The 25,255-nt window shown below is 43.1% G+C and overlaps 1 long non-coding RNA gene across 3 annotated transcripts in view; it reads left to right on the plus strand.

Moving 5' to 3' along the window:
- Positions 1-25,255, plus strand: part of LOC139827547 (uncharacterized) — a 58,964-nt gene that overhangs the window by 12,094 nt on the left and 21,615 nt on the right. For 2 of the 3 annotated variants that reach the window (XR_011738277.1, XR_011738278.1), the window contains exons 1-2: positions 19,295-19,516; positions 24,080-24,192. The exons of the other annotated variant lie outside the window; for it this stretch is intronic. This is a non-coding gene — a long non-coding RNA (uncharacterized lncRNA). Of the gene's footprint in view, positions 1-19,294; positions 19,517-24,079; positions 24,193-25,255 lie in introns of those variants that run through there. 3 annotated transcript variants of the gene reach the window in all.

The raw sequence follows: 25,255 nt of genomic DNA on the forward strand, positions 1-25,255 counted from the left end.
ATTTGCCAGACCCCTGTGGCTGTTTTCATGCAGGTGTCAGTGTGTCCCCCCAAACTATGTTCTCTCCCGTTCTCTCACCAGTGAGCACCCAGGGCTGAGCTCTCAGCCCAGCAAGCAGCCCAGTCAGGTCGTATCTTTTCAGGATGTCGGAGAGAGCTCAGCAGTGAAGAAAATGAGCATGTTGTGTTATTTTGGGTTTCAGCTTTGCTAGAAACAAGCAGGTGGCTTCTAGTGAGCTGGAGGAAAAGGAGGGCTCAGGAGATGTGGTGGCATTGAAGGACTACTAACGTTAAATTCATCTCTTGTTGTGGTTTAAGCCCAGCTGGCAGCTAAGCACCACATAGCTGATTGCTCACTCCACCCGGTGCGCTGGGGAGAGAATCATAAGGGTAAAAGTGAGAAAACTCGTGGGCTGAGAGAAAGACAGTTTAATAAGCAAAAGCCACACACACAAGCAAAGCAAAACGGGATTCATTCACTACTTCCCATGGGCAGGCAGGTGTTCAGCCATCTCCAGGAAAGCCGGACGCTGTCACGCTTAATAGTTACTTGGGAAGACAAATGCCATTGCTCCAAACGCTCTCCGTTCTCTTGCCCTCCCATGTCGTGCCCACCCTGGATAATACCTAACAAGAAGCTCAGCTCTTTCCCAGAGAATCTGTGATCATCCATTCTTCTCCCTCATGCTACACGGTGCTAAAGCTGCTTCTCAGTCCCCCAACAAGCCCCCTGCCTGGGTGGCAGCATCTCTCAGGAAGGGCCACATGATTAGACATGTCAGTCCTGTGAAATACCTTTGAGTTTTCTTTGTCCCTTCTGCTGTCTGATCCTTTTGGCTGTCCATGACCCATTCTAAACTGATTTCCTCCTTTACCAACTACCAGCATCAGCTTATTCTTGATGGCTATTTACCCCAACTTTAGATGTGATGACAGAAAAGATAGCATGCAGCTTTTTCTACTGGCTGTTTCCTGGCTTGTGCAGGCTAATGTATGAGCCAAAGGGAGCTCTGCCATGCAGTGTGGCTCATGTTTTGTGCTGTGCCTCTGTGGTGCTTAGGCATTTAGAAAAACACATCTCTTCATCATTTTCCCATCTGAATGCTGGAAGGAACTAACATGAATACTTCATATTTTGGGCCTGTTTAACCAAAAGAAGTACCTTTTTCATTGGATAGCATAGGCAGTGGTCCTATATTTATTAAAGTGACAGAACTGGGCCTGTGACATCTGTTATCTCATTTACCCAGCTGGGTTCTTCTGACACCAAACAACTGTAGGAGAGCCCAAGGACACCAGTTCAGCATTTCGGTTCCCAGAGTCAGATGCTCTGTTCATAAGAGAAAATAAGTCATGCCATGAATTTGTGGATTAGGTGCAGGGCACTAATTGATTTGTAGCCAGGGAGAGCACAGTAAGAGCTATATCCCTCCTCGCACCTTCTAAAGTCACTTAAAAAACAACAATTGTAAATGGGCTTCTTAAGAGGCAAAAGGAGAGAATGACCTTGAGGAAAGGTGGAGTTCGTATGTGGGATGAGAAAAGTTTGAATGCCCAGACCAGTTTTTTTCTGCTGCTTGAGTTTGGTCATAAACTTTTGGAGGAAAGCTCTTTTTTGTTTTTTTCTTTGTGCATACTTCTTTCTCAGTCATACCCTTTCCTTCTAACAGCTTATTTTACATGTCACCTTTTGCCTAGCAGCAAAATGTCTGAGAATGGTTTTAAAGTCTAGGAGGGCAATCTTATAGCAGAGAAATAAAAATGCCTTATTTCCAAGCTCAGTTTTCGTTAATATCTATAAGCTGCAGTTACTTATACTGTCTGAATCAAAATAATTTATTACCATAATAAAAAAATATTTACGAGTTTCAAATGGGAACTTGTAGCTTGATGCACTGGTTGATGCTCACAGATTTATTAGACATGAGATAAGTAACTGGAGAATAAGAAGACAGCTGTAATCATTTGAAGATGCATTAAAATTTTAAAGATATGGAACCAAGAAGTATATATTGGTTGTAATGTTCAGAAAGCATGCGCTCTGTTTCCTATTGGAAAGTGTGACCTGTCTTGAACTTTGCAGCCACAGTTCAGAAGCAGCTTTCATCAGCTTGTGTGGGTAGCTAAGAAATAGGTTTCCTATTCCATTGAAAGGAGGTAAATCTCTCACCAGGATCTGTTAAACCCTGTTCATAAATGTTCCAAATGTTTCAGCATCTCCTTGTATTATTGTTTTGTGTGGTATGCAAGATGTTTCCAGCTTGTTTCATTTATTGCTGAAAGACCGCACAGTTCAGGGAACACAAGGTTTGGTTCTTCTACTTCATTTGCTTTAAAAGCATGAAAACCTGTTGATGAAAGGAAATGACACCTGCTTTACATCAGTTGAAGGCTACAATTACTAATGTTATAGTAGCCTTAATAGTACGTATATAGCCATTCTTAGGATTAGGACAACAGTGAAAGAGAAGTCATGAATGTGACACATTTGCCTCTTGGAGTTTCAGAATGCTTTATTGTCTAAGGGGTAGATGAGGAATCTGAGGACCAGGGCTCCTGGATTTCGGCTATTATTGCTACTATGAATTCATTTGCACAGATCATTTGATCTTTATGTGTCTTGGTTTGCAATAGCTGTAATGCTTTTGCTATCAGGGAGGCGTAACCCGTTAATAGTTGTAGAATGCTTTGAGACCATTGTACAGAAGGTACTGCATGAAAGTTTAAAATTATATACAGCTAGACTGACTTCAGAGTTCCTGTTGCTTTCCTGGATGACTTATTTTAATTACAGTGGGTTAAGCAGCTGTAAACACGCAATTGTTGCATGTTGAACAAAGGTTTTCATTCCTGGGTTCCTATCCAGGTGTGTGATTGTAAGTTGATCAATGCTGTCTCTGCTGATTCTCCCTTGGTTTCTCCCTTGTAACCCATTCCAGCAGTGATGAATTCACCTCTTGAAATTAATAATGTCAAGCTTGTCAATATTTTAAAACCCAAACCTAATTTTGCTCTCTGGAGCCTTGCCTTTGGCTTGTGAAAGCAGAAGCTTTAAACTCTATTATTTGGGAAGTCTACCGGGATGCCTTGGTGTGGCAGGTGCTATATAAGTTTAGTGCTGCATTGCTATTAAAGTCCATTAAGAAGGATCTTTCTGAGGCTGTCAGTACACTGCAGATTAAAACCAGAAAAATAAAGGCACACTCAACAAATGCTGCTGTAATGGTTCAGATAGCTGCAGAGGGAGGGCTCATCTTTGGCTTGTGATCAGTTTACTTCTGGGTTCAATGGAAAGGTTGTTTGGCTCCGTGTATAAGTTCTGAAAAAAAAAATCAATGTGGTGAAGCTTGGATGAGAGCCAGAAGAAAGGCTGTACTGAATACAGAATATAGAAATCCTTCACAATTTCTATATTCTGCTCCATACAATCTCTTTCTATTCTAGCAAGAAATAAGCTTTACTATCACAACTCCTGAACCACTGCAGGGTTGTATAGGATGTGAACAAATTGCCATGTTTTATTTGGTCGTTTAAAAACAGATATCAAAACCCCCTACCAAGATACTGTTAAAAAGTCAAGGTGGGTAAAAGGTGAGAGGAGGAGCCGTCAAACACCTGCAGAAGGGCTGGAAACAAAACATAGGAATAAGCAATCAGTTTGTTAGTGAGGTGTAAGAGGATCTGACACTGCCATGGAGTGTCCTCACACCTAGAGGAGATGGACCAATGGCAGAGGCAACCCATGGGAGCAGGCCGTGGTGGTGGGCCTGTTCCCACGCTGGCAGGCACAGGGCAGTGCCTCCAGAAGGGGTGATGGAGGGCATACAGGCACCTCACCAGGTTTTGCTTGAGCTGTAACACCTCAGGAAGGGAACTGGGGTTCCCCAAGGGAGAGCACAGCAGATTCTCTCAGTCAAGGCATCACAGGGTGATCAAATATGCAAATAATGCCAGTCTACCTAGAGTATGGGGTGAACCAGTCTGTAGGCATGGTAGTGGCCTTGTTTAAGTCAATGGCACAACCTTCTTGCCCTACTCTGTTTTTCTGTTTTGGTAAGGGCGCTGACTGGAATTTGGAAAATGTGGGTGGTAGAAGAAGGAAAAATAGATGCTCCTATTCACTCTCCCAAAATACAAGGACAAGGGGACATTCAATGGAAATAAAAGGCAGGAAATATAAAACTGTTAAAAGGCAATACATTTCATACAATGCCTAATTAGCTCATTCCCATAAGATAACATTAAGCCTAAGAGATTAGTAGGATTTTAAAAAAGGATTAGACATTTATATGGGTAATGTAATTGGGGATGTTCTCATTAAATAGAATGCATATTTTCTTTTGTTATGAAAGGATATAAACCCTCTTGCTTCAGGGCCCAGGCTAGTTTCTAACTGATAACAATTGGAAAGAAACTTCTTCTGTTGGCAAGTCATTCTCTGTGTGTCTTCTGCTAGGTTCCCTGTACTTAATCTGAAGCATTTCGCGAGGCACTATCACAGCGGGATTATTAAACCATATGGTCCATTTGTTTGGTATGGCATGGCAATTCCATTTCTTCATAATCAGATGTCTCACAGTGACAGATCACAAAAATCACAGCCGTCTGAAGCAGAATCCCTTTTTTCTCCTACTAGCTCCATAAAGGGGTACGATTCTGTGATTCTCTGACCTGGAGTGCCCACCTATTATGCACTGCCAGATTGACACTAACAAATCTCACCTGTTCTAACAGTGACACCTTCAAACTCTCCTTCAGGGCTTACACAGGATCAGTTAGAGAGGTGACAGAACACCAAAGACCCCACAACCTACAACTTTTGTGAGCATGTCCTTCTCCTGCACATGTGATTGTGTTGTGGATTCTGGAGGATGTCAGGTAAAGATTCAGGTAAAGATGAAACAATCATAATCAGAAGGAAAAAATGCTTTAAAACTCTTTATTTTACTTCCAGTCAAGATAGGAAAGATACTGGTAGTAGCCTAGCCTTCCCATTTAAAAGCATCAGAAGGCTTTATCTAACCTGGCTAGAATTCAATTGGCTTGCATTTTGATTACTGAAACACCCTTCTCTTTGGTCTTGCCAAGTGTAATGTCAGTCTGCACACATCCCTGCAAAATACTGCTGTAAAGATCATCCTGCTAATCCATCAGTTTGAGGATTTTACACATTCTTTGCTCCTCTCTGCTACATTCCTCATCTTTACTCCATCAAACACAAACTATTTATCTTTTCTGTCAAGACCCTTACCACTCTGCCAAGGAGCTCTCCTTTGCTATGACAGTGTCATTTCCCTTCTCATCATTCTGTCAGTCACTATTTCTCATGTGTTAACATTTTTGTAGAAACACTTCTGTGGTTTTTTTTCTTGCTGTTATTGGGAGGAATCTTGGTAAAGAACAGTGAAAGACCCTCATTATCTTTCCAAATCTCTTTTGAAAACCCTTTTTTGCTATGCTGCCTATGAACAGGTTGACAGTGGTTTGGCCGCTCCCCATTGTACTGACAAACAAGAGTCCATTCATTCTGTCCACTGCCCTCTCTGCCCAGATGTCATGGTTTAACCCCAGGCAGCAATATAACCATGAGAGCCACTCACTCAGTCCCCTCCCACCCCTGAACAGGGGAGAGAGTCAAAAGGGAAGGGAGAAACTTGGACTGAGAAAAACACAGTTTAATAAAATAACAAAATAACACTAATATACTATTAATAATATATATAAAATAGATAATAGAATATAAAAGAAAGGAAACTCAATGCAATTCCTCATGAACTCAATCTGCACTAAGCAGCCAGTCCCAGGCAGCAGCACCCTGGTCCTGAAGAGCTGATCCTGGAGAGAGAAGAGAGAAAAAGACAGAAAGGCCCAGAGGCCTCTGCAAATGGCAGGATGGCAAAGGCTGAACTAAAGAAACTCCTAAACAGCACTTCCAAACAGGCCTCCATCCTGGCTCTGAAAAAGAACTAGCCAGAAAATCCTGACTCTTCTGGAATAAGCAGCATGACACTAATGTAATGGAATATTCTAATTGATCAGTCTGGATGTCAGACAAGGTCTGTCTGATTTATGCCCCTGTTGTAGCTGCCTCACACCTGTGAGCAGAGACCTCAGAGTGTCCCTCGCTCTCAGACCAGAGCAATTGAAAACATTAACTCTGTCCTGGGGTGTTATCTTCTTCTTCTCCAACTGAATCCAAATAATGACCATGCTAGCTACAAAAAAGAAAGGTTTCTAACTGCATGAAGAAAATTAACTCATTTTCAGTCAAACCAGCACACCAGGTACAGCCTTTCAGATACTCACTTCTGGAAGGTAAGGATGCTCTTTTGGTTCTGCAAAGTGTCTTTACAACAGCTTCTCCATCATGGTCTAGGATTTCTAAGGGCCGCTGCCAAACAAACACTGATATTCCTCATTCTTCCTCTATCAAGGTTCACTTGAGCAGTTTACCTATATCCTGATTCTTTTGTGCTAGTGAAACACCCAAGTTAGCAACTGCTTTCTGTAAGAGTTACACATGGAAAGTCATCATGCTCTGCAGCTGAGCTCTTCTGAATATGCATGCAGTGAAAAGTGGGCTCCAGAGCAGAAGTGTTCACTTTGGCTTTGTTCTTGGTGATGTTGCTTTCCCCTCATCTGCTAATGAGCCGCAAATCCTCCTGTTCAAGGGGGCATCTTTTGTGTACTACATGCTGCCAATATTTATAAAGCACTCATGTCGAATGTGCTTAAAGTCAGTCCTGCAGGACAGTCCCAATCAAACCATGCTCAATTTATTCCAGCTGAATAACTCTGAAATGTAAATAAAATTAAATTAATGGTGTTGTATTTGTATCCTGTTACAAATGTAATAAGCTTGAAGTAATGCAGACTGTAAAATCAGATGAAGACTGTAGAGTAAAAATCAACCTCTAGAAAACAGCACAAAATTTGATATCTGGCTTGCAAGAGCAATCGGGTACATTTAATTCAGAAGGTCTTTTAAATAATATTTGCTCATACTGTTTCTCTACTTCATTCTAGTAAAAGGCAAGAATAACTCAGTCTACTGTAGTGGTTATGTTGGTTTAACAAACATGCAGAATACTCTGTATCTGATCCTAGCTTACTGTTTTGGGACTTGCAATGATATTGTTATTAATAATGATTTTACACTTATAGGACACCTTTAGTCCCAAAGCACATTACAAATTAGAGTTGAGGCCTGAAGTGCTTACTTAGCACTGCCAAAATATATGCGAGTTCTTCCAGTTATTCAGTAAGAGATTCCAGATTTGGTCCTAGAAATCATAAATATTGATATATACGTGGCAGCATATCTCACGTATTGATTACCTCCCCAGGAAATTTACTCCCCAGAAGGTTTAGGATTCCTGCCAGTTACATATTTGGATCATTCCTGGTGCAAACGTTACCCAAAACCACTGGGGAAACCCCAGCTTTCACAAAGAGCGCTGAAAAACGTATGGCAGGCATACTAACTATGCACAGCCTCAGGATGTGAAGGTCTTATCTAGAGCATTAGAGATTGGAAGGTATGTGGAGGGCAGTTAAGCATCTGGGGACAGAGAGCTGAACTGGCCCGGCTGAGACCCAAGCCCCTGGCTCTGGGCAGCCCAGGGAATAGTTAGGAGCCCATTCAATCTCTCACATTCTTGCTCTGCATATTTTACAGGAACACCAAGAGCTACAGGGTATACAGGCAGACGATTCTACAGACTCAGGAAAAGCATGGAAAAGTATCTGGGGCAGCAGAGGCAGGAGGAAGGGGAAAGTGGGGCTGATCTGATAAATATTCGCTCACCCCATCACAGGGAATGCAAGCTGCACTGGGGAGGCCTGATGGACCCCTCAGAGCCTTTATCTCCACCCCTATTAATTTGTTTATAAAGGCCCTAAGACACAGTGCAGTAGAGGTGTTCCCACAGTAAATAATACTCCAAACGTCAGTGGATCTCAGGTCTTCACCAGTTAGGGCAATAGCCACCCCTATGTCTGAATCAAATTCTCTTTGATAAGGTAATCGATATAAGGTTACCACAAAGTGAGGTTGCCAGTGGTCAAGAAACTCTTCTGAATTGTTAACATTCAGATTCAGGACATCTGGTTTCCAAGACCTTTGTGACCTTCAAGTGCTCAAACAGCCTCCTCTGAAAGTTCTGTCAGATCAGCTATGAATCCTGGTGTTTGAAGTGATATGGAAAATATTAAATCAGGGTCAGTGTTGATATGTTTTAGAAAAATGATGGGTTAATATTCCCTTGCCTAGAAAGCTTTCCAAGTTCATCCAGACTGGCATAAAATTAACGAAGTTGCAGTCATACCTTTTTAAATTTCTATTTCATACCTTTCATAACTGCCAAGCACAGTTATGTGACCTCAACAAGAGAAGGTGCTGGGATTTTGCCAAGACTGCATTCAGTCCAAAGGGTACCAGCCCCAAACTGCTGAGTTAAGGTATCCTCTATCTATCATCCAAGAACCACGGATATCTTTTAGTAATCTTTTATTTTTAATTAAGAAAAAAGAAAGAGAAAAAAAAAAAAAGAAAAAGAGGAAAAGAAAGAGAGAAAAAAAGAAAGAAAGATAAAAAGAGGCCAATGGGTTAAATAAATTCTTAAGAAGAAGAAACTCTAACATTTGTTCTGATCCTCCTTTCTTTTGTGTCTCCCTCGTATGTGCTGCTCACATGCTTTCCTCAGTTATTCTCAGCCACATGACAAATGCTACCTAATGGCCAGCTTATTCTATTTGTGCTTTTGTACTACCCTCTTCTTACAAACCTGAAACACTTTGAATTCACACAGTGAACTACAGCAAGTCAGTGTTCACTTTTTATAGACTGGATTTCATTTAAAAAATGGCTGTGTGAAAATCTTTGGATGAACTACAGTGTATTAAGTTTTTTGTGGACACATCTATACTTTGAACCTTTCTGTCTGGCCTCTTGCTGATGTCACATATGATATTGCTTCATGCCAGGTCTGATTCATCTGCTTACCTGTAGACTCTCGCTGGATCAAGGGTCAAGCTAATGGGATTCAGCTAATGGTGTGTGTGCCTAAAAGCAGACTGTGAATTAATACTCTCAAAATCTCATATACCGTGTCATGCCTCACAACCTCCCTGCCCAGCATACATGAGGGGTCATCCAGAAGGCATAGGTTATCATATGCCCAGGGAAAGCAGGCTGTTCAGATTTGCCATAATCTTGGTCTCTATGATCTGGAGGTATAAGAATAGACACTAAAATCTATGAGTGGACATGGATCTGCTTAAAATGTAGCTCACAGCAGAAGCAATGGAATGAAACTCTGGCAAAAATGGGGGGAAATACCCCAAGGCTGTAAACAAAGTCTCTGGCAATATTACGTGTACCTATTTTTTCTCCAAGGCTTTGGGTCTGATATTTGGTGCAGAAGGTACTGTGCGGGCTGTGGCCTGTGCTGGTAGCAAAAGGGGAAACATGTCCTAGCTTAGCCAGGGCTATGAGGATGGAGAACTCCTGTAAATCCAGGATCTTTTCCCTATGCAAAAAGCCAGGCCAGACCCAGACAGAGATCCTCCCTAAACACAGCATAAACTTGCTGTACCACTGCAGTAAGAGGGTTCTCAAGACAGCGGTAGTAGATTTTATGCTAACGTATATCCTGGGGTTATAGAGAGATGGAAGACAGAATGCATGCAAATGTGTTGTAAAGCCTTGTGGTTGATGTTATTTTGGGCCAACAAGAGTTAGGAAGTTTCTCCAATCTGTTTGGCTTGTAACTCCCATTTTGACGCTATGTTTTACTGAAACAGGAGCTTCTGTGCCAGGAAAGTTTTATATGGTGATGATTATTCCCCTAAAATTTGCGTAGTAATTGCACACCATCACTTACTGACAATCCCCATTCTCCCAGCCTTTTGCATTTTCATACTATCCAGGCCAATCACTACAGCACATGCCTCCACCTCAGTCAAACTAATGACAGTCCAGCACTTGCAAGTAGATAAATGCTTAAGGGAGGCATCCAAATCTACTGATACTTCACCTAGGGAGAGTTTGGACAATAAACAAGGCACTTCACTGTTTGATGGATACTGTCAGCTTTTAGCTCCCATGGCATTTTGTGAGGTACATTTCCTAAAACAAGTTGTGTAGAAATGGAAGGAGATTAAATACCCCTTGGTGGGTCACAGTCACACTCTGGGCATCATCAGAGCTTAGGTCTAGTAAAGTTATTGCAGGGCCCTGCCTGGCATTGTGCTTTGAATGTGTCCCTTAGTGACATAAGGGAGAACAGCAAGCCAAGGTAGTGCTGCAGCTTCTCACCAAGAGTGCAAGACAAAGCAGGTCCAGAAAGTTTGTTGGTGAAGCAATGCTACACCTGTGAGAGGACTGTTCTGCCTCATTAAGTGACCACATCTCCCTTGTACACCGTCTACTTTTCAAATAGGTCCCTACTCTGCCCTTCAGTGCCATGTTTGCGCTGCCATAAACTCCTCCGATGTAAGGACAGCCTGCCTCAACACACAGGCAGGGCTGGCTGCATTCCTCCCACACTCTGCTCTTCTTGCAGCTCTTTACTCCATGGATTTTTCCTGCTTAGCCTCCCAAAGTCTCTCATCCCCACCACCTTTCCAAATTTTTAGGGCTCATTTGTAAAAGGCAAGCAGTGTAGGAAGCATTTTATTGTCACTAAGCTTTTCCTTGTCTGGGGAAGAGACTTGTGAATGGCATTCCAAAATCATGATTTTGGAAATGTTCTCATGGCTGCTACAGAGATCCCAGCTGACACAGCAACGACTTAATCGAATCATCAGCCTGTCCCATTGCCACATCATAGTGTCCAAGAAGGTGGAAAGCATCAATTGCAAAGTACTAGACTAAGCTCCTAAATCAGAAAGAAAAGAGATCAAGCATTTCACATCATCTTGATGGTATTGTGGAGGCAAAAAAGGCAAAAAAATGAGGGACAGAAGGAAGTTCTCTGAGCAGACTTTTTTACTTGAAGAGGTGGGGAAGATAGAAATGAACAGCAGAAAATGACAAGTAACAACAGCAACAAATCAAAAAACCCACAGAAGGGGCTTCTGGAGTGGAGACTAACAGGGAGCTGGTGGAGAATGTGCCTATGGTTCGTTCCTGCGCAGTGTGTCAGCCCCAGCCAGTCGTGCTCTGGAGCCCAGAGGGACAAGCCCATATTAAGGACAGCAATACACTTGCCAAAACACAAGCCAGAAGCTCTTTCCTTCCTACTGCAAAAGCAAGGGCAACAAAACCAGCAGATGCCCTGTAACTCCCACACTTGCATTCAGGCAAGGACATAGGACAGAATTGCCACATCTATACCCAGCTGGGATCATTGCAGCCTTACTACATGTACCCAGCAGCTATTCCACTGCTTTGTGTTACAGGTTTCATTGATGGTATTTCACAGTTTCATCACTGTAGGAGTCTGTGCCTTGATGATGGAAAATTTTGCCTGGATTTGGCTGATGGGAGGTTTTAATACTTGCATTATTTGATTTTCAGTAAAGGCTATTTTTGACAAAAATGTTACAGTTTCATAAATGTATATGCTATCTCATAAACATCATAAAATGCCTTTTTGACAAATCTAATAAACATAACAAAATGCCCTTTCAATAAAATCACTGAAATCTTGCCAGGCTGCACAATAATGCTGCATTTCAGCATGGTTAGCACTTAGGTTTAAAGAAGGAATGCAAAACCACCCTCACCTTTGAGCCACGATTTGTTACAGTTTGCTGACCTTAACATGTTCAAAGACCCTGCACTTCACCCTTCTACTAGCCAGTGAGGCTCAGGGCTAGGTTTAGCTATGGGGCAAAAAATACAGTAGTTTCACATTTCACAGGAGCAGACATTGCTCAGTAGCCTTCAGCTTTATCATACCCTTGTCAGCCTTCCAAATATATATTCTATATTCAGCCCACATTAACTCTTGGCAGAATGAAGCAGGTCTTAACAGAAGTTCCCAGGAAAAGGTTTCATGAGCTGCAGAAGCCAATGGGAAGATTGTTTTCTTAGGACAGAAAAAAGTTGCAACACCTTTGCTGTCAAAGTGGTGTTGGTGTGAGAAGAGCTACATTTCCCAGCATCTGTGTGTTCCCTGACAACACCACCAGCAAGATGCCATATTAGGTAGTTACTAGATGGTATTAGCTGAAAGAGATGAACTTGCAGAATAATGATGTAGTGACACTCATGGGCTCAGAGATGTCCAGAATTAGAGTGCCTATCTTGCAAGAACTGCTGCAGACTTGCAGTGCTGCAGGGGCACTGAGGAGAAAGCTGGGCGAGCAGATGTGATGTGCTTGGAGTAGCTACATTGGCAAGGGTTGTGAGCAAATAATAAGGTCTGAAAATATCCCAGCAACTCTCCGTCCCAAACCAAAGCTATGTGGCTGAGGGGCACCAAGGTGGACTCCTTTCTCCCATTCTCAACATCAAGCACTTCATAAATAAAGGTGAATCATTGTCACAGAGACCCACTTATTTGATTTAGCTAAAACCAGGGCAAAACCGTTAGATACATTGACACTCTGCTCAGCTCTGCTGAGCTCCATGTGCAAACAAACCCAAATGCGAGGAACATATGCAAGGAATAAGCCTGCTCCTGGAGAGGACCCAAGCTGAGCCTTCTCTGCTCCTCTCCCTGCTCTCATCTCTATTGCGCAGCACCACAACGAAAATTCAGAGCAGCCACCTCGGGCTGCAGTACACAATCCCAAGTGAAGGCAGCTCTCTTGCTGCCGTGCCTGACCCAGAGCAGGTTGCAGTGCCATGCTGCAGGGAAAGCTGCTGAAGGAGTGCTATACCGTGGGGAAAGCTGCCAGGAGCTTTTGCCAGATGGCTTCAGGAGAAAGAGCCTTTCAGTCATGCCTTTCCTTAGATACACTGCTTATACTCACACCTTTCCTCAGAGTCCATGTACGTGTACCTTTCACTATTATCCCATTCTCCCTTTTTTCCAAGAAATGGAGGAAGGTGATGAAGCAATGGGAAAACGGGGAGAAAGGAACATTGCCAGAGAAATGATGTAGTGAGAGCACAGTCCAAAGGGGCATGGATAGTGCTTGGGTGAGTGCTGCCACATTTCTCCACTTGGTTCCTGTAAGCCACATGGCCTTAAGCTGGAGCATCTTCAGCAACTTCCAGAGTTTCTCTAAGAAACAGAAGGCTATCACTCTGACACCGCTACAGAGGTAGAATCCTATGGAGGCTGAGGGATGCCCTACTAACTTCCCTGAGCAATGCAAGCATTTGTCTGGTTCCTGCCTTCCCCTGGAGATGCTCTGGCCTTCATTACATGGTTAAGAGAGGCTTGGCACTGGCACCCAAGAGCCATGGGATGCTGTTAGTAGCACTGTGCTGTTCGTTGCAAGAAGTGTTGTTATTTCTGCTTTCTTCAACTGACCTGATGAACTTGGTGTAGCAAATCAATGGTAAGAAGAGTGCCACCCGTGAGCTTGCTGAGCTGTGCACTCCCCTAATTAAGCCAGCATGTCCTCCAACTTGTGTCTTCCCTAAGTATTATCTTCTTGGTGTTAGCTCCTTTCCACAAATACTTGCAGAATGGTCATGGAAATAATTTGAAGTTATCTCTTGCTCTGACAGATGAACTGCTGAGTGTGAAATGTCTCTCCACTGGTGGCATTTATTAAGATCCTTCTGGAAATTACATGCGTCTTCCAGCGGGCTCTAGATTGGCAGCTGATAGCTGAACATAAATGGGAACTCCTGCTTGCAGAGCAAAAGATAAACAGCAGGAAACAGCAAAGTATATCTCTGTCCCATGAGGGAAGTGACATTCTTCAGCGTTCTCTCCTGCCTTCTCCAATTTCATGGAATGTGTTTAATTACTTTATATTATAAATGAGACTGAAATTAGACAAATGTGCTCAGAAAAACTTCCCTTCATTGCACAGATATATTAAGTTTATGATGTCACAAATGTCAGAATAAAACATTTCTATTATTTTCTTTATTGGCTAAAATTTGTCTGTGGTTGTAAATCCACAGAATTCAATTAGATTATACCAGATAGCAATTTGAACTTGTTTGTCTAGGTTCTGAGGTGAAAAGATTTACTAATGCCTCTAATTCCCTTATTTCCAGAGTTAGTTATCAAGCTCACTTAAATGATATTCTGCCTTCATTGCCATGAGAGCTATTACCAAAAGTGGAAGCAGAGGGGAGTCAGATCCTATATGGGGGATTTTCCTCTCCATGTTAGATATCCACCGTGTAATCTGAGAATACAACATGGCAAAAATGCACAACTTTTGCCTGGCCTCCATCTGACCTAGATTTTCTCTTAGGCTCGGTCTCAGAGTATGCTTCTTCCAATTTCATATTCGAGAGGTCAGGCCATTTATCCATTGTTTTGATATTCATGACCCACCTTGTACCTCACAGATAGCACAAGCAGTGAGATTTGTATGATTTTCCACCACAAAGTGTGGCTCTTCTCTGACAGCTTTTTACATTTATTCACAGCTTCAGCTGGAGGTGTTTGCTGCGTGGTCAGTAGGTGATGGTGTTGTCCAGAGCTTCAGTCTGAGCTGTGTAGACTCCAGGAAAGGGCTCCACAGCACCAGCAAGCAGAACAAAGTTACAAGCACTGATTTTGAAAATATCTTTAATTAATAGGCTCCCATTCATTAAAGGAGAGTCAAAGCATTGCACCAAAACCTCTAAACTGGATCCCTCAGTGGGTCCTTTGGGATGAAAGGTGCTATGGCAATGTAATAAGTGATTGCAATTGACTGCATTGATATGGCTCAGTACCACAAGGGGAGGCACGCTTTAGAATGACGATGCAGAGGGCATCGTTTGCTTAACCTTCACTGGTAAAGTCATGCCAGTTCTGGAGCTTTTGCAGGGAGTCTGGGAAGGTGATGAGTAATGCTGACTCTAATTGTCTTTCGTTTCCCCTCTCCAAATTAAATGGATGCAAGATATTATATTGTATCAATGTAAGTCTGCAGTACCACAACTGAATATGTGAAAGCAGCCTATGCTACAGTAAAGCTACCAAAGTTTCAATGAATTCAGTGGACTTATTCCCCATTCACTGTCACTAGGACCAGAATCTGTGCCAATTTTGAATTCACTGACTAGTAGGTTCAAAAGTTCCCTTTGTTTTTGGGAGTCCGCATTTATAGGTATAGCTATGCTACTAAGCTAGCTATAGAGGTGCTAACACTGCATCACTGGCATAGCTATAAGACATGAGCATCATTAAGCCAGAGTGCTTTAAAACACCAGTTCCGGAAGATGTCATTATAATATACTGCATCCCTTGGCCAATTATGTCTCTTTTGACCTAGATCTCACAGGTCCAGAAAAAACACTTCTTCTGAGTTCAACTTGGATCTGCTTTCCTCCACAGCTGGGCTTTAATTGAGCCAAGTTCCCTGAGCTCATTTCAATGAATATTGAGTGGATATGTCAGCAAGTTTCTTTCCGAGACCTCAGAGATCTCATTTGCTCTGGCATCTGTAGTCTCCATAAATTTTATTTTGTCTAGCTTGGAACATATTTGTACCCATCCTTTCACCTGTTTGTACATAAATGGAAGGTAATGGCCGAAGAATTAACAAAATTCCAGGAGAAACATTTCATACTCTAACCATTGCCTATTTATGTGCTCCTTATTTAATCATGATTCAGCTCTTTCTCCAGAAGGAGCCTGAGGAAAGACTGAGTCAAAACTGAGCTTCAACTTCAGAAAATTCAGCAGCACTAAATGCTTTGTTTGTTCCTTTACATACAACACTGCCCTATAGATATAGTGCCAATATCAAGCTAAAATAAAGTGAGCAACTGATATGGAGAGTTTGGAACAATGTGGCAGTTAGGTTCGACTCTGAATTCCAACACTGTTATGGACTCCAGGCCAGTCCCAGAATTACATCTCCTTTATTAGTTTTTATGTATCTGTCATTTTCTGTCATTTGCATTGCTTCTGCTTATTATTCTTACATTCTTTTCAGGAAAAAATGGAGAAAGGAAAAGAAAATAATAGGAAGGCAGAAGTGCCTGTGGTGAGACATAAGCGATGTCTTTCAGCATCTTCAAACCTCTTCCTAGAATAGCAGGCCTTTCCAGGCTTCTCTCCCAGGCTGCACATTTTCTACGCTTCCTCAAACCCAAATGTGGGTGTTTCACAGAAGAAAGGAGTTTCTCAACATAAGCGAGAAAGCCCTAGGAGGTTGTTTAATTCAAATACCCAAAAGTTTAAGTGTGCCCTAAAAGAATGAAACAAACTTTGGAAGTGTCTGAACATTCTCAGTTGCTTTCTCACCAGGTGTCCTGGACCGTGAGAGGCTGTCTTCCATGTATCCTTTTTCCTTCCATCTGAAGAAGAAACCTACAAGAGATATCACCTACCCGCAAAACTCTCAGATACTGACTGGGTGCATCTGTGTTTTCATCCTGGAATAGCTTGCTGCTTTGCTGCTTCTTTACTTCTTGCTCATAGGGTGATGTCAAAAATGTCATTCCTCATGAAAGCTGGGAGGAAAGAACAATGTCGTTTTGTGATGTATAGGGACTGTGACAGGGAGAGAAGCCACAGATACAGGTCTAATGTCACTAATAATACATGAGGCAGCATAATGTGAGGTCTTTGGAGAGAAAGGCAGCACTTAAGGTATTCTGGACAGGTGGAATTCAGTCCTTCTTTGGGGCATAATTACGCCAGTTGGCCCAATATATCCTGATGTTTCACCTTCTTTGATATAATAGATCATTTCAAACATTTAACCTTGAAATGACAGTGCTGCTGTAGCTGTTCTTGCATGGTCCTGCCTAATAAATTGAGACTATAGTGGGTCTTCTTGGAGTCTTGCAGGGATTCTGTTTTTACTGCCATAGGAACTTTTCCAGCTAAAGCACAGACTGGAGAAAATCAATAACAACTCTGATACTATAAATTTTGAGCTATTCTGGTTCTTGATTCAATACTACCTTAAGCTCTCACCCTCTCAGCCACTGCTGACTTCATTGGAAGTACTGATTCTGAGCACTGCACCTGAAATACACAGTACCCTGCACTTTTGTGTAACAAACATTATGGGGTAGGGTGGTTGTGGAGGAGAAGAAATTCCAGTATGGCCCCTTCCAGCCAGACCCACTTCCTACCCATCACATAGTGACAGCTGCTGGAGGGAGTGCAAAGATGGTAGAAAAATGTCTTTTATCTCCTTTTCTTGAGAGGATATGCCAAGAGCCCGAGCACTCAGTCATTGTCTAAGCACTGTACAAATACTGGTAACAAATTTGTATTCCGTGCTATTCCGATAAAGCAAACAAGTAATTTTGTTTGTATACTGAAGGCTCTTTCCCTACCTGGTTATATTAAATTAAAGTCTGGACCAAGCTGCTTGAGAGCTTCCTGGCATTTTTCCTGGCATACTACAGGAGTCTAGGAGTGGAAAACACCTATTTCATAGAGCTGAAAAGGCAGAGGGCAGTGTTCAGCCTTCCTCTTGCTACACCGAACTGTGCTCCACCAGGCATGACTTTGCTTAAGGTCTTTCGTTTTGTTCAGTGAGAACCAAACTCCAGCAATTGCAACCCATTGAAATCGATATCCGACACTCAAAGGCAGCCCTAACACTTGGCATCTGAGCAGGAACTCCCCAATTTATGTGGGGAAGGCACTGGGCAGCATCTAGCTTAGAACTCTGCTTGCTGCACAACAAATAAACATTGGTTTACTTAGCTTTTGCCAGCCTTTGAGCCAGATGCTTATCACCAGATGCAGCTCCTTTTACACAGCACTAGCCTTGGAGAAAGCTCTAAACAAATCCCGAGGCTCTTGTCTGCAAGGCTCCTGCTGGCTTTTTTATCTCTGTGCTGTGCTCAGAGATGCTGCACGGGAGGAATAACAACAGCTCTGACAGCATCTACTGGGGACCCCTCCATGGCTGAACAGACAAGCTGGGGAGCTGGTGTTCACAGTGGGCTGATCTGTGTTTCTCAGGGTAAATCTATGGGAAGACAAGTATAACAAAAGAGGAGGGTGGACATGTCTAATTTGCACCTGGGATGGGTCACAGGTACAAAACATGAGTTTTCCTGTTTGATGGAGCAACACACACCTTTGGAGTCACAAGTGTCATTCTCTGTCCTTTCACATGGCTCCCACGTGGGTCAACAGGTCACTCCCTCCATCCCCACTAGTAGGTGAAAACAGCACTCATTAAATTTCACATGTCCTGCATTCAGTGTTCCCATGTCCTCCTTTGGGGCAGAGCAACTGTCACACGCTGGTACTGCTGGTTGAAAGCCCTTTATGGCACCGATCCTTGCAATACCCCAGACTTGATTCCTTCAAGCTTCACTTGACTGTGTGTTAGCGACAGATGCAGCTCAGCTTTTACACTGACTCTTTGTCAGAGAGGGATGCGCTGCTAGAAACTCACCCCACCACCACTTCCCTGCTAAATCTGTCTAAACCATGCTTTTCTGTCAGTGTGTTTTGAAACAAAACCATTGTAGCCACATATTTATTCCTTTCTGACATCTCCATTGCTCTGCCTCTAAGGAACTCCGCATGTTTTGTTTGTTATAAGATTATTTTAATACTGTGTTTGGATTGTGTTCTGAAATGCTTCTATTGTTGTTCTGCAGTGCCCCAAGTGTCCTGGCTGCAAAGTGCTGTAAGTACAACTGGATTATTACTTTGCTTAGGTAAACACTGGAAAATAGGTTTACTAGTATTGCCAAATGCATTGGAGCAAGCCCTGAATATATATATAAACACACATGCCAGAGTTCACATAAATAATCATCAGGTACATGCACACCCATATATACACCACAAAATTGTATTCATGCACTTAAACCTCCAGCAGACATCAAGGAAATGTGCTGAAAAGATCACCTCAGATTTCTCTGCCTTGGAGGATTTGAGGGTAAGTTTGAATGCAAATCTGAGCTCATTCATTGCATCTCCTGATTTCTATAAAAGCTTCTCTTGCTTTTGTGCGGCTCCCTCAAACCAAGAAAATATTTATCACTTCTGGCTTGCATAACCTGTGCCCACAACAACAGGCATGTGGAAAATCTTGTTAAACCAGGTGAGTTTTCTGTCCTTGTGAGAGAAAGTCTGGGCAGAAATGCTCATTAGCTGCTGGCAGCAATAATTCAGAAGGCAAACCAAATTGTGTTGTGAGGCATCTTGGGCAGTCTGTCATTTACTTTCTTCCTTCTGAATATCTATCCCTGTGAGGCAGGAAGAGCAAATAACAGCCAAGTCGCAGTGGGCCATGCGTGTGGATGCACAAATAAAGACACCAAAAGTACATTTCTTCCAGGTTGGACAAACAGGCAGAATCGCTGAAGAAAATACAACACTCGGTTACCACACTAGTGGTTGCTCATGTAATTACAATGATGCTGGCACAGCAAAAGGAGGGTGCCTGAAGCCTTTGCCTTTCTACAAGCAGATGATAGTAGAAGCTTGTTAGTTCGGCCGGGGAGTGGAAAAGCGGTAAGTGACAGGGGAAGAAAGCCAGATTTTAATTCAACTTCATTTCTTTCTCCTGGATTTTCAGACAGGTTTGTTTGTTTGTTTGTTTGTTTGTTTGTTTGTTTGTTTTTCAGGTGTACAGCATTTGGCCTTTTTTCTCAGAAATCCTTGAGTTGTTTCTCTCTCCAATGTTTTGATCAGATTTGACTAGGAACAAAAGCACAGAGTAGAGGTGTTCAATAGCAAAAGAAGCACAGTTTATCTTAGGTTGCTAGGCCTTGGTCTTTGCTTTTGTCTTGTCTTGATTATTGTTATATATAGCTGTGCCTGCAGAAATTCAATAGGAATTAAAGGTACCTTCCAAGGACCTCAGTGGTGTCCTTTGCTGAATTTTCTTGGACCCCGGGCAGCAGGGAAGGAGAAAATCCTGTGCTGTCCTCCTGTTCCTTATCTCTAGTGTGAAATGCCAGACTGACTGAGTGGAGATCATGACTGTTTCACCACAGTACAGCCCTGGTTGCTGACTTTTACACTCCAATATCACCTAAAATTGGTTTGTGAGCATCCCGATGATGTGATAACATGACACAGGTAGCAGTGCTACTCTGTCTGTCCTAGTCCTGCTGCTGTTGCTACCATTGGTAGGTTTGCGAAGTGGCAGCAGTTTAGGATTATTTTAACAAAATAAAAGATCAGTGAAGCTCTATGACTATATTGGTGTATGTGGACCCCTGCTTATGGAAGTTTTTGTGTAGATTTGCAGGTTGGATTAGCTGGAAGAAACAATATGCCTTGAGATTCCTCTAATTAGGAGAGGCTTACAACCTTGTTCTCCTGCTTAAAAGCTAAATTTATCATTAGCTGCCTTAGCAAGGCAAATTTGAATGAAACTTCAAGTTATTAACTCTTGAAACATAAATTAACTTATTGACCACTTCTATAAAGAGGAACTAAGAAAACAGGCACAATGCCTTGGATCAAAAACTCATTCAGACCAGCAATCTGTGTGAGAGTGGCAGTGGTGGATGCTTCAGTGTAGATGTAAGAGCAGAACACTGATGTCTTGCCTGGTTCACCTCCCCAGCCTCCAGCAATCAGCATTTGAAAAGCTTCCCATTTTGCTAATCTTGAATTTATTTCTAAGACTGAACCTCCCAGCAAAAGCTCCAGGATAAGAAAGTTTTTCAAAGATGTGTAAAGGTGTGAAAGCAAGAGGAAACAGAAGCATTTGAGAATGTCTTTTTCATGTCAGGCAGTGTAGGAAGGTTGCCTGCTGTTGCACGATAAACTGACTGTCCTTGGCCCTTTCTTTTCCTCTACCTCAGTAAATCAGCTCTTCCAGGAGATCTGGGAGATTTCCAGTCCCATCTGTCTGGGTGGTTGATCTCCTTAGCTGGTGGTGATGAGAAATCCTTTTACCTTCATGACAGTTAGAAGAAACACGTGGGTGGAGGAAGACCTCAGGGTTTATTTCTAAGGGGAAGGAGCAGAAAATGTTTGAAGGTGATCTGCCAGTACTGAAATATTCCTGCAGCTCCAAGCAGAAAGCTGCAAACATCCCTGTTTGTATTGGTGTTCTTGGTACCTGCTCCTGAACGTTTTTCCACTGTGGTCATTGAGCCAGCTGTTTTCACCAACATGTTGTGATAAATGAGCCAGAAAAGCAGAACGAAGACTGGGTGATGGACAATAAACACAAATATTTCATTCTTGGCCTTTTGTGTCCAGGCTGAATGTCTCGTGCTTACCAAGTTATTAAAACTGAACTGTCAGAACTGCTAAGTATCTTGTATTAGTAAAAATGAATATTCAATCTTTCCCGACTTATGTATGTACAATCATAAAATGTCCTGAGTTGGAAGAGACCCACAAAGGTCATCAAGTCCAACTCCTGTCCCTGCACAGGACAACCCCACAGTTCACACCATGTGTCTGAGGGTGTTGTCCAGTCTCTTCTTGAACACTGTCAGGGCTGGGGCTGTGACACCTCCCTGGGGAGCCTGTTCCAGTGCTCCAGCACCCTCTGGGTGAAAAACCTTTTCCTAATGTCCAACCTAAACCTCTCCTGGCACATCTTCCTGACATTCCCTCGGGTTCTGTCATTGGTCACTAAAGAGAAGAGATCAGCACCTGCCCCTTCTCCTCCCCCTGTGAGGGAGCTGTAGGCTGCCGTGAGGTCTCCCCTCAGTCTCCTCTTCTCCAGGCTGAACAAACCAAGTGACTTCAGCTGCTCCTCATATGGCTTCCTCTCCAAACCCTTCACCAACTTTGTAGCCCTCTTCTGGACACTCTCCAGTAGCTTAGTATCTTTTTTTGCAGTGTGTCACCCAGAACTGCACTGGTGCTCCAGGTGAGGCCGCACCAGTGCAGAGCAGAGCGGGACAATCACCTCCCTGCTTGGCTGGCAATGCTGTGCTGGATGCACCCAGGACACGGTTGGCCATCGTGGCTGCCAGGGCACACTGTTGGCTCATGTTCAACTTGCCGCTGACCAAAACCCCAGATCCTTCTCTGTGGAGCTGCTTTTCAGCATCTCATCCCCCAGTCTGTATGTACAGCCAGGGTTGCCATGTCCCAGGTGCAAAATCCGGCACTTGCCCTTGTTGAACTTCACGTGGTTGGTGATTGCCCATTCTCAAATTTGTCCAGATCCCTCTGCAGAGCCTCTCTGCTCTCGAGAGTAACAACAGCTCCCCCCGATTTCGTGTCATCAGCAAACTTGCCAAGCAATCGCTCAGGTCCTGAATCTAAGTGACTTATGAAGACATTGAAGAGTGCTGGCCCTAAGATGGATCCCTGCGGAAAATCTTGATTACTGTATGTAGAAAATAAAGTTGTGTTATTGCCATGTCTTCACAAGAACCAGATCACCCCCGTCTTTTGGGGCTCTTTGGTAGGCACCTTCAGCATCCTCTTAATTCCCTCACATCTGCAATACTCTGTGTCCTGCCTTAGTTGGCACACTCATTCTTCATTTGCAGGACTTAGCTCTGCTCAGGAGTGCTTGGATGTGTAAGTCCAGCGCCTCCCTGCATTTTTGTAAACGCAGCTCCGCAGCTGAATTTCCCTAGCTAGCACCTGGCAGACCGCTGCTCTCATCTGAGACACTTCATTGCCCAGCAGAGAGTTTTCTTCAGTCCCTCATTAAACATAGTGTGTCCAACTTACCTAGTTAGTTAATCATGGAGCTTGTGTCTTAATGCTCTTTTTGTGGCTTTGTTTTACTCACACTTGGCCACATGGTGAGATCTCCCAGGCCTGGACAATGTGCTCTGTTGCTCTGCAGCACTTCACCTGGGGAGATAAAAAAGAATGAGGGCTGGGTCTCAGAGAGAGCTCTTGTCCAGATTTTGGCCGCTGAAATGGCTTCAACTTTGGATGTTAACAGTGGTAGAGGTTAAGTGAATCAGCATCCCAAATTTTTTTACCATAAAAGCCCTAGAGGTAGCAGCCCAAATCTATTCCAGATGATAATTTTCTTTCATAATTTATTTCTTTTGCACATTTTTTAGCTCTCGTTACCCTCACCAGAAGTCTCTCTGGAGAGACATCTCTCTTTATCTTTTAACAATTCCTATGTCCATGGCATATAAGCACATCTCTCCAAACATCCTACTGCAGCTCAACACCTGTAGGCTGGAGCTGAGAATTCATCAGTGAATAGGTAGTAGAACTAAAAATGAGCCCAAGGACGATATGAACTAAATCTTTTAAAGCTTTCAGATCATGATGCTTTAATTAGCTAACAGACATCTACGCACTCTGGGCCCTTGCAACATCACCCTGCAACTTGCTGCTTTCCTGGGCCAAGAGTCTTACACTAGCAGAAGCTTGGGAGATTGTCATCTCTTATCTCTCTTGCAAGCTTTGCCATCGGTTTTGAATGTGACATTTGTTAATGTAGCAACAGTCCAGCATAAAATAAAATTTAAAAAAAAAGAAAGAAAAAGAGAAAAAGCCCTCTCAGATTCCAGAGAAGAATAGCTCCTGCCATTTCCCTTTTGTATCCACTGCCGAGTATTTGAAAAGAGCATGAGATAAGTAGCCTTATGACTACTACAGATTAACAGGCTCTGAGGTACCAAATGCGATTGCTGTTGCTGGGAGTATAATGGCTATTGAAATTCACATTTATAGAGACATTTCCATGGTGGCACTGCAAAGAGCAGAGTGTATAGAAGGCTGCAGACCATAAATGCTGAAGCCATGCAAAATAAGACAAGGAGCAAAACCCCTGTCACTGGGAAGCAGCAGGGCACTGACCGGTTCCTGCTGTGTAGGAGACCATCTCCAACTTCAGATCATGGATCTTCCTCAGAGACAAAGGATACACTGAAGCTTGAAAAACTCCTGCCAGAGGCTTTCCACAGGGGAGGGAACACGAGTCTCTGGCCTGCAATGCTGAGTGATGAATTGCCCTGAGGTGCCTGTTGTTCTGTCAGGCTCACCAAGGCAGATCATAGGCACTGAGGGACATCTGCCAGCTGAGACAGGGAAGGCAAAGGCGCCAGGGAAGGACAAAGGTGCAACAGAGCTTTTGGGTTCTCTTGCAACCTTTGTTTTTGCTTGTGGTTTGTTTTGCAGAGCTCATTGAACAGGGATGGGGCTTCACACAAGGCTTGTCGCCGCTGCAGAGGTGTGTGGTGCAGTTGTCCTTGAAACGTGGGCTACAATGTGCCATGTCATCATTTTCCAAGGTGTGTATCCGAAAGTGCAGGCAGGCTTTGCGCTAGGCTGGTTAAAGCAAGAATGACTTTTGCTTTCCTTGCTGTAGCACTGGAATGTGAGAGGCTCAGAATCAGCTGCGTTGGGTTTGCACCAGGACAATGACACTGTTGATTCTCATCCATGACATGTGATGCAAATCGTGATACAATCTGCATGTGAGTGAATTCAGCATTCCCAATCTCCTGAGTTGTAAGATCAATAGTACTGTTCCCATACTGTGGCTGGGGAAATGGATGTACTGAGGAGAAAAGTGCTTTTTCCAGCATCACCTAGAAGACTAAGGACAGACTTGGGAAAATTAAACAGATACCCTTTCTCCAAGTCTCCTGGTCTAACCCCTACACATGCGATTTCTCAACAAAGACATGAGTCAGTTCTTTTTGCATGCCCTGATACTGTACAACACCTACACCCACGGCTTCTGAACACCTTCCAAGAATTTGCAGTGTTATCCTTCCAGCATCCCTCTGAAATACTAGGAGATACTAGAGTGCCTCTTTTACACCTAAAGAATAGCAATGCAGGGGGTCCAAGGCATCTCTCATGCCTTTGGCTTGAAGAAATACAAGATTATATAGGAAGCTGAACTGGCAATAAGTAATGGTTGCATAAATTCCTGAAAAAAAACGCTGTAAGAACCTGCTTTTTATATTTAGTTGCAGAAACATTAATACATCCTCTGCCAGGGGATAGGAGGGAAACTCTCAACCAAATTTTCATGTTTGTACCTCTCTGGAGAGTAGAATTTGCACATAGTTGTTAGATCTCAGTTATATCAACACATTTCTCTCCAGCTGCTGCTGTGACTCAGCAGAAAGGTAGGATGTTGATTTTCATCTCTTACGTGTTTTTCATTAACTGATCCCCAAGGAAAAGATGGATTAAAAATCACATCTGCAGGCTCCCCAAGGTATGTCTTGGACAGATCTGTTCACCTCCCTCCCTATCTCCCTCCTGTTCTGTCCTCTAAGTGCAAGGAGGTTTCAGAGCAAAGGCAAACGATTCCAACTTGTGTGATGGTTTTGTGTTATA

The sequence above is a fragment of the Patagioenas fasciata genome, chromosome 3, assembly GCF_037038585.1.
Source record: "Patagioenas fasciata isolate bPatFas1 chromosome 3, bPatFas1.hap1, whole genome shotgun sequence".
Classification (NCBI taxonomy): domain Eukaryota; kingdom Metazoa; phylum Chordata; class Aves; order Columbiformes; family Columbidae; genus Patagioenas; species Patagioenas fasciata.